This window comes from Polypterus senegalus, chromosome 17 (assembly GCF_016835505.1).
Source record: "Polypterus senegalus isolate Bchr_013 chromosome 17, ASM1683550v1, whole genome shotgun sequence".
In the NCBI taxonomy this organism is placed as follows: Eukaryota; Metazoa; Chordata; class Cladistia; order Polypteriformes; family Polypteridae; genus Polypterus; species Polypterus senegalus.
In genome coordinates this window covers 11,553,746-11,562,054 of record NC_053170.1, presented here as the reverse complement: position 1 = coordinate 11,562,054, position 8,309 = coordinate 11,553,746, and positions in this window count along the sequence as shown.

Sequence of the window (8,309 nt, the reverse complement as noted above, 5' to 3'; positions counted from 1 at the left end):
GGCACCGATTAGGAAAAGGGGTTAGAATGACAAGCTGCAGACACTGCGGCCCACTGGGATCAGAGTTGGACACCCCCTGGCTTAGACAATCACAAGTCGTGACATGACAGATCCGGCATTACTTACAGTTTGTGATAATTAAAAAATCAACACCAATTTAAATAACTAAATGAATAAACTGAAACCGTGCCCACCATCTCTTCTGGCTTTTACATACCAAACTCCTTATAGTGACATGAAGCCCACAGACTGGCATTTCATTACTTTTAACGGGAATAAAATGCACATAGAGGCTCGTCAGATTGCACACCCCCATACAAATCCTGGCACCTTAAATGGCACTTCACTGGGCTGGGTGGTTCCATTGCTTTGCCAACAACTCTCTCGTCTTTGCCTATGAATTTGCTTTTTAGGGTTTTGTAAAGTTTCCTAACATGTGGACAAAACGGAAATCGCTAACGTTGGGCAGCCCACCTTAGCAGGAGACCTGAACTTCCAGTGTGTGATTGTTTGCCATGAATTGTTCTTTCAGAATCGTGAAGCCACTGGGATTTCACAAATCTGTTGTCATCTATTCCTGGCTGTTTATGGAGCCCATCTTATGGGCAACAACGTCACTAATGGGGTGTGGGGGTGTGCAGGGGGTTCAGACCACACCAGGTGACACCATGAGAGGGGGTGCGATACCCAAATGAGCGTCTATAAAATGAACTTAGAGTGTGTCGCAATTCCCATCTTTGATGAAACGATGGAGTCTCCATGAGCCATTAATCGTGAGAATCATGGCCCTGCATCGTCTACATTTGCTTATTTGGCCAAGTGATGCCTTTATCCAACATCTGAGATACCACTGGCTCAGTTTCTTTTGTTTTTCCAAATCGGAGCACAGGCAGGTGACGTGACTTGCTAAGAGTCGCATGGTGTCAGGAGTGGGATTTTAAACCCACAACCTCAGGGTTTGAAGTCCAGAGCCTTGTATGACCAATGTCACCCAGGGTCAGTGTGGTTCCTAAATCAGGTTTTAGTTACCACATTGGGCAACGCCAACCTTAGTGATGCCATCACTTACCAGTCTAAATAAATAGTTGATTTCTGAAACCTTCGTGTGGATGGTTCTTTAGGCAGCCAAAAATGGTTCCCCTATGGAAGCATTTTGAAGAACCATCTCGGCACGTTCATTTTTTTAGAGTGTAGATGGATTCAAAACTCATTCAAATAAAATGCACATATCGTCACTCTCAGCTCCTAATGGCCTCCGAGTTGAGGTCTTCTGCCAGCCTCTACTGGTCTGCGGATTTTCCTCGCGTGTTCCCAAGTGTGTGTGTTGGTACAGGCAAACTATGGATTTCCAAAATGGCCCAGTGGATCCTGTGATGTGGCACTGTCCGCCTCCCTTGTGCCCAGTGCTGCCAGGAGAGGTGCCAGCCCTGCAGTTCTCAATTGGATTAGGTGCTTTTGCAAATTAATGAAAGAATGGTGAGAGATACCACCTGAGTGTATGAAGGGGTGGACAGGTGGCTAGAGGACTGGACATCAACGTAAACCTCAAGTAAGAAGAGCTACAAGGTGTTAAAGTTTGAGACATTTTCTAAGGTTCATAAGGTGGGGGTCCACAGTGGGCTGTTGCCCTTGAATTAGCAAATCGGGTCTCATGGTTGCTGTGGAGGGTGCAAGTTTGAGACATTTTCTAAGGTTCATAAGATGGGGGTCCACAGTGGGTTGTTGCCCTTGAATTAGCAAATCGGGTCTCATGGTTGCTGTGGAGGGTGCAGGTTTTCTCTGTGGCCACGTAGAGGTTCCTCCCGCTATGCCTGGCACAATACACCCCACATCCCAATCTCCAAAGCCGGGCGAATTGTGTTCACTGGCCATTCCAAAATGGGAGTGAGAAGGAGAAGGTTCAGTGGTGGACCGGCACCCCCTCCAGGGCTGTTTTCTTCATTGCACCCCATGGTGAGCCCTGAGAGGCTCCAGTCGATGGTCACCCTGAACTCCATGAAGTGTGGGTTTGAGAAGGTCCCTTTACATGGCTTACATCACAAAATGCTGAAGAAGTGCAGAAAAATGTAACTATTTCAGAAGTGTTTATTTTACGCTTTTCAATGTACACTGGAATAGTGTGAGATTTGACACCTACTGTGTTGATTTAACACGAATCAATTTGCTGCGTGATCCCCCCAAAGCCTGGAATCCTAAATTGGATAAAATAAAATTAAGAAAGTGAGGCTGTCTTACTGCCACACAAGCAAGCAGGGTGGCCAGCTGGTCATAGCAGAGTAACGTATCATGCCAGAGGTGGATATGGTCCCAGTGAGCCTGGACGTGGCCCCCTTAAATCGACTTTACACCCCCACCCCACCCCCGACGTAAATGCACACATTTCCTGCCTCTCCATTTTCCATCCAGGCTGTTCGATTCCAAGTTTGTGCTCCAAATTTTTGTAGGCCCTACAGGTTATCCGTGCCTAGACGAGACAATCCATTCCCCGAACGACCCCATGTAGATGCCCCTCATGGGGCCAGTTTAACAGTGGTGGCCTCAAGAATGGGGACACGGAAGACGTTTGGAAACACCAGGACTTGTCCTAGTGAGTCAAGACCGATGTATACTTCCCACTCAAGCCTCTCTGTCACCCACATAGCCCACGTCATTCCAGTGATGTCACTTCACACACGCGACGTCGACACAAACCAAGCGCCCACCCTACAACTCTGTCCCACAATGGAGTCTTGCTGCAGCCCTCCAGAGCGCCCCTCTGTTGAGGAGGTCACCACTTTGCATGACATGTGACGTGATACGCCTGGTTACATCGTGATGAAGAGGAGGGTTGTGGGAGGTCTTATGAGACTGTCGAGTAAACCACGTGACACAAAAGTGCAATCCAATTGGCTGGAGGTCTGCAGGTGCCCCTGGGGAGCTCCCCCTAGTGGCACTAGGTCTCTTGATTCCCCTTACCATAGAGCAGGGGTGTCAAACTTCGGGCCTGGTGGGCCGCAGTGGTGGCAGGTTTTCATTCTAACCCTTTTTCTTAATCAGTGATCAGTTTTCGCAGCCAATTCACTCCTTTTCCCTTCATTTTCATAACCCTGTTTTTAAGGATTCGGGCCTCAGAATTGATTTGTTTCTTCATTAAATGGCAGCCAAACAGAAACGAGACGAGAAACGAGCTGACAGATGAGCAGATAAACTGGAACGTCAAACTCCAGCCAATTTCACTCCAACCAGTTCCTCAATGAGAAGACGACTTGCTGTTAATTAAACCCGCTATTTAAATTCCATGGCTGGTTGTTGCTCTCATCGTCACAGCAGACATTTCCAAAAGTGTCGATTTTCTGTTTTTTCTAAGACCACCATCAAACCGCTTTGGTGACCTGAGCAGATCAGCCATGCTGAGACCTTCTTCACCTTTCTTTAATTTTCAGATCTTGTGTGATGGGCAGAGGTGAGCCGGTCATGTGGCGTCTCATTTTTTCTGTCTCATTATTGGTTGGCTGCTCATTAAAAAGGAGAAAGAAACAACTATGGGGGTTTTAGTCAAGCCAATTAAAACAAAGGCAAAAGGCGATTAGCAGCAAAAACTGGTCAAGACGATTAGAATGAAAACCTGCAGCCACTGCAGCCCTCCAGGACCGGAGTTTGACACTCGTACCATAGCGGGTCAGTGAGGAGGGCCAGACGGTCGCAGTGGGTAGCGCTGCTGTCTCGCAGTTAGGAGACCAGGGTTCGCTTCCCGGGTTCTCCCCGTGTCTACGTGGGTTTCCTCCCACAGTCCAAAGCCATGACGGTTAGGTGCATTGGCGATCCTAAACTGTCCCTAGTGTGTGCTTGGTGCGGGTGCGTGCCCTGTGGTGGGCTGGAGCCCGGCCCTGGGTTTGTTTCCTGCCTTGCACCCTGTGTTGGCTGGGACTGGCTCCAGCAGACCCCCCCCGTGACCCTGTACAGGGCAGTTCAGATTGTCTGAATGACTTTGATTTACGTGGGGACAATTCCAGTTCGGCACAAAGATGATTCTTTATCTCGTCAGTTTGCACACTTCGATGGTTTGGGATTTTTGCAGGCGATTTATATAATAAACTTATAGCGTAATGAAAATTGCATAATTAAATCTGGACCACCCTATAGTTGGGATATAGCGGGCTGGATAATGGATGCATGGATGGAATTTTCCACAAGGCCCATCTAGCTTTTTATTTTAGCATCACTTAAAGTGGACGGCGCCCCCATCATTCCTGTTTGCAGCGTCACTGCCACCTGCAGCGGGAGACGCGTTCCTTGCCGGCGCCTTGCCTGTAAAAGCCGAAAGCGTGCGGCCGCATGAGCCGTCGCCCTGAGGTGAACTCAAAAGGATGAGGATCGACAACGACGGTGGGCTCGTGCATCTCTTTCGCAGCCATCGGACTAGGAGTCCATTCTCACGAGATGGCCGAGGGGGGCTGCATGTTAAAAAGAGCAGAGCAAGAACCTGGCAGCACGCATGAGGCTCACTGGCTTTATTGTGCGGCATTTAACATCCAGAGGAAGGAAATTCTGAACACCTTCAGTAAAAAAAAAATCCCAATACCAGCAATGCATGAAGGATTCATTACAAAGAGTAGGAGAAGTAGAGGGTCTTTTGTGGTGCAAGATTTCCAAAATGGAATGGACAAGATGATGCTGGAAATGCCTAAACGGTTAGCCTTGATCCGCACGTTCATCCTGCAATACGCACCTCCTCGACATGCACTCGGCACACAAACCGAGAACATCTCACCACTGGCCGAGAACAACCATCTCAATTTCATGACCTTACCGGGGGCTTGAAGCCGCTCTGACCACATGGTGTCCCTGCCGGGATTCCCTTACGAGTCGATCCGTCTTCAGATTGTTTTCCCCCGGAAAGAGTTCAGAATACCCCAGCAAAAGCCAGGAACGGCTGGCTACTCCTGTCGGCCCTTTGCATCCCGATGGCTGCCTTTGGAAAGGCTGACAGGATCTAAGAGATGCCGAGGGCTAATCAAGAGCCCTAACACAATGGCCCCTAAATGGAGGCCATTTGTATCAGTCACTGCTAAATGTCAGTAAACAGGACAACTTCAGCAAGGTGACACTCCAACTTGATATCCCTCATAACTTGTGTTTAAAGTGTGAATGTTGAAAATGAAAACGTAAAACCTGAACGATGCAAATCGGGGTCACACAGCAGGCTTCATATCAGGGTGGCTGTAGCCATCTTTGTTTATTTAAGTCAAGTGCGCTGCTTGGGGGTGAAGGGGGCCGCCTGGAGGTGGCAAAGTCTGACAGAGTGGTCTTCTCTTTGCCAGTTGTGTGTCTGTAGCCGGGTCTCCTCCTCGTCTTGGCAGTTGTGCCATCGCTCTGGCAGGGTCTTTTTAAATCCTTTGAATCTAGAGGATCTTGCCGACTGCCCCTTTCATAACATAACACTGCCTTTTGTAAGATTCGGTCAAAAATGTGGGACAACTAAAGAGTTCCCAATGTCTGGCCGATTGTGGATGAAGTTAGTTTTGGCTAAACACGAAACACGTTAATCATAAAGTGCCAAGCCTCTTACACACACACACAGGTCACTATTAGAATGTACACGTTCACGACACTCTAACAAGTTTTACTTATTTTTCCCAGAATTCCTTTCTGTATCTATCCATCCATCGTCTAACCCGCTGAATCCAAATACAGGGTCACGGGGGTCTGCTGGAGCCAATCCCAGCCAACACAGGGCACAAGGCAGGAACCAATCCTGGGCAGGGTGCCAACCCACCGCAGGACACACACACACACCCACACACACTAGGGCCAATTTTAGAATCGCCAATCCACCTAACCTGCATGTCTTTGGATCGTGGGAGGAAACCCACGCAGACACGGGGAGAACATGCAAACTCCACGCAGGGAGGACCCGGGAAGTGAACCCGGGTCTCCTAACTGCGAGGCAGCAGCGCTACCACTGCGCCACCGTGCTGCCCTGTTTCTGTATCTAATAATAATAATTATTAAATTCTTTGTATTTATATAGCGCTTTTCTCACTACTCGAAGCGCTCAGCAATTGCAGGTTAAGGGTCTTGCTCAAGGGCCCAACAGATCGGAGTCCCTTTTGGCATTTACGGGATTCAAAATGGCAACCTTCCGATCGCCAGCCTCAGAGCCACCACTCTGCCTATTTATTTTGCATACACCCCACAATCGTCATAGACGCAGAATTACTGGACGCCGCATGATCAGCAGCATCGTACGTCAACGTCGCCGCCATATTGCGAGTGGCACTGCTGTGGAGTGAAGTAATAGATAAAGATGCCTCACGCATGCGCTGCTTGGGATTGTACAAACCGCTGTACGCTCCAAACCAGATCCCGGGGGATTACATTTCATAGGTAAGGCTGAATAATTGTTTTGGTTATATTTGGCCATTAGAAAATCCAGTTTTATAATCTTAGCACTCAAGGCCACCTTACAATAAATTTAAACAACAACAGTAAAATTAAAACAAGATAGTGATAAATCAAAAAGCAAACAAACAAAGATAACTGGCAGTACCAGTGCAAAATGTACAATTGGTATGCCAGTTTGAAAAGATAAGTTTTGATTGCAGTTTTAAAATGTGTTATTGAATCGAGCTGACGTATATGAGAGAGAAGAGAATTCCCGAATTGAGGAGCACCAGGAGAGACGCTCGAGCTCCCATAGCACTGAGTCTGATGTGCGGTACAGAAAGTGGAGCTGCAGATGAGAATCTGAGTGAGTGAGAGGAGTTCAAGTCTGGAGGAGATCAGGGAGGTTGTGGAGAGCTTTAAATGTTCAGAGCGGGATTTAGTATCGTATTCTGTAGTGAACAGGGAGCCAGTGAAGTTGAGGGAGAATCGGTGTGATATGTTCAGTGGATTTAGAACAGCAGGTTATTATCCTGGCAGCAGAATTTTGAAGAAGTTGTAAGCGATGGATACGTTTTTGTGGGATGCCAGATAGAACAGCATTACAGTAATCTGTACGTGAGGCGACTCGTGACTCATTAACCGATACTTCAGTACCGTGTTGGGTAAGAACAGGACGAAGTCAAGAAATGTTTCGGAGATGGAAGAAGGCAGTCCAAGAAATGTTACTTATATGGGAGGAATTATTTAATAAGGTATTTAATAATAATAATTATTATTATTATTTAATAATTGACATTAGTGTATAAATGGATATAAATAAATTGCATTTAAACGATTTGCCAAAATCTGTTGTATGTAAACGATAGTGTTTTAAACGTTATTGTTTTTTCATCAGAAAACCCCGTTTCCACGTCTACCTGTATTAATGGCACTTTTGCCAATCACGTCAGCGCACCCACCATATTGCATCCTGTCGACTGGGAAACACAGTGAATGCGGCGTCAATCTATGTATGTCTATGACAATTGTATCTAACTTTCCAATCTTCTCCTCCAAAATGTGACAGTCTTGGGGAACTCCCTCATGAATAGAAATGAGCTGATGAGGTCATTAAGGATAGGGTGAGGAGCTCAGTCATCCGGGAGGGGCTCAGAGTAGAGCCGCTGCTCCTCCGCATCGAGAGGAGTCAGATGAGGTGGCTCGGGCATCTGATCAGGATGCCTCCTGGACGCCTCCCTGGTGAGGTGTTCCGGGCACGTCCAACTGGGAGGAGGCCCCGGGGAAGACCCAGGACACGCTGGAGGGACTATGTCTCCCGGCTGGCCTGGGAACACCTTGGGATTCTCCCGGAAGAGCTGGAAGAAGTGGCCGAGGAGAGGGAAGTCTGAGCCTCTCTGCTTAAGCTGCTGCCCCCGCGACCCGACCTCGGATAAGCGGAAGAGGATGGATGGATGGATGGATGATGAGGCCATTTGTACCCGTCTGCCCTTTGTTACAGAACATGAGCTCTAAGCCCACAACGCAAGGGTGGGCATGTATGTGTGTGTATTGCATTTTTAATAAATATTATTAAAATAAATTATATATATATATATATAAAAATTCTAAAATAAAAAACAGACTGAAATAAAATACAAAAATTAAATATCACGAGTTGTAGTTCGCATATCTTATAATCTCATTTTTTCAACAACATTACACAAAGGCAAAACCGTGACCTTTATTTGAGTAAGGAACAGAACTTTCTCCGAACCACTTAACCCAGTTCAGGGTCCCCTTGGAGCAGAGCCAAGCCTGGCAGCATTAGGCACACGCCCAGGGCAGAGGGGAGTTCCATGACACGGTCCCCAAATGGTCACACAGGGTCGATGTAGAGGCGTAAATTACCGTAACGTCCATGCCTCCATGTCTTTGGGCTGTGGAGAAGACCGCACCCTCAGAGA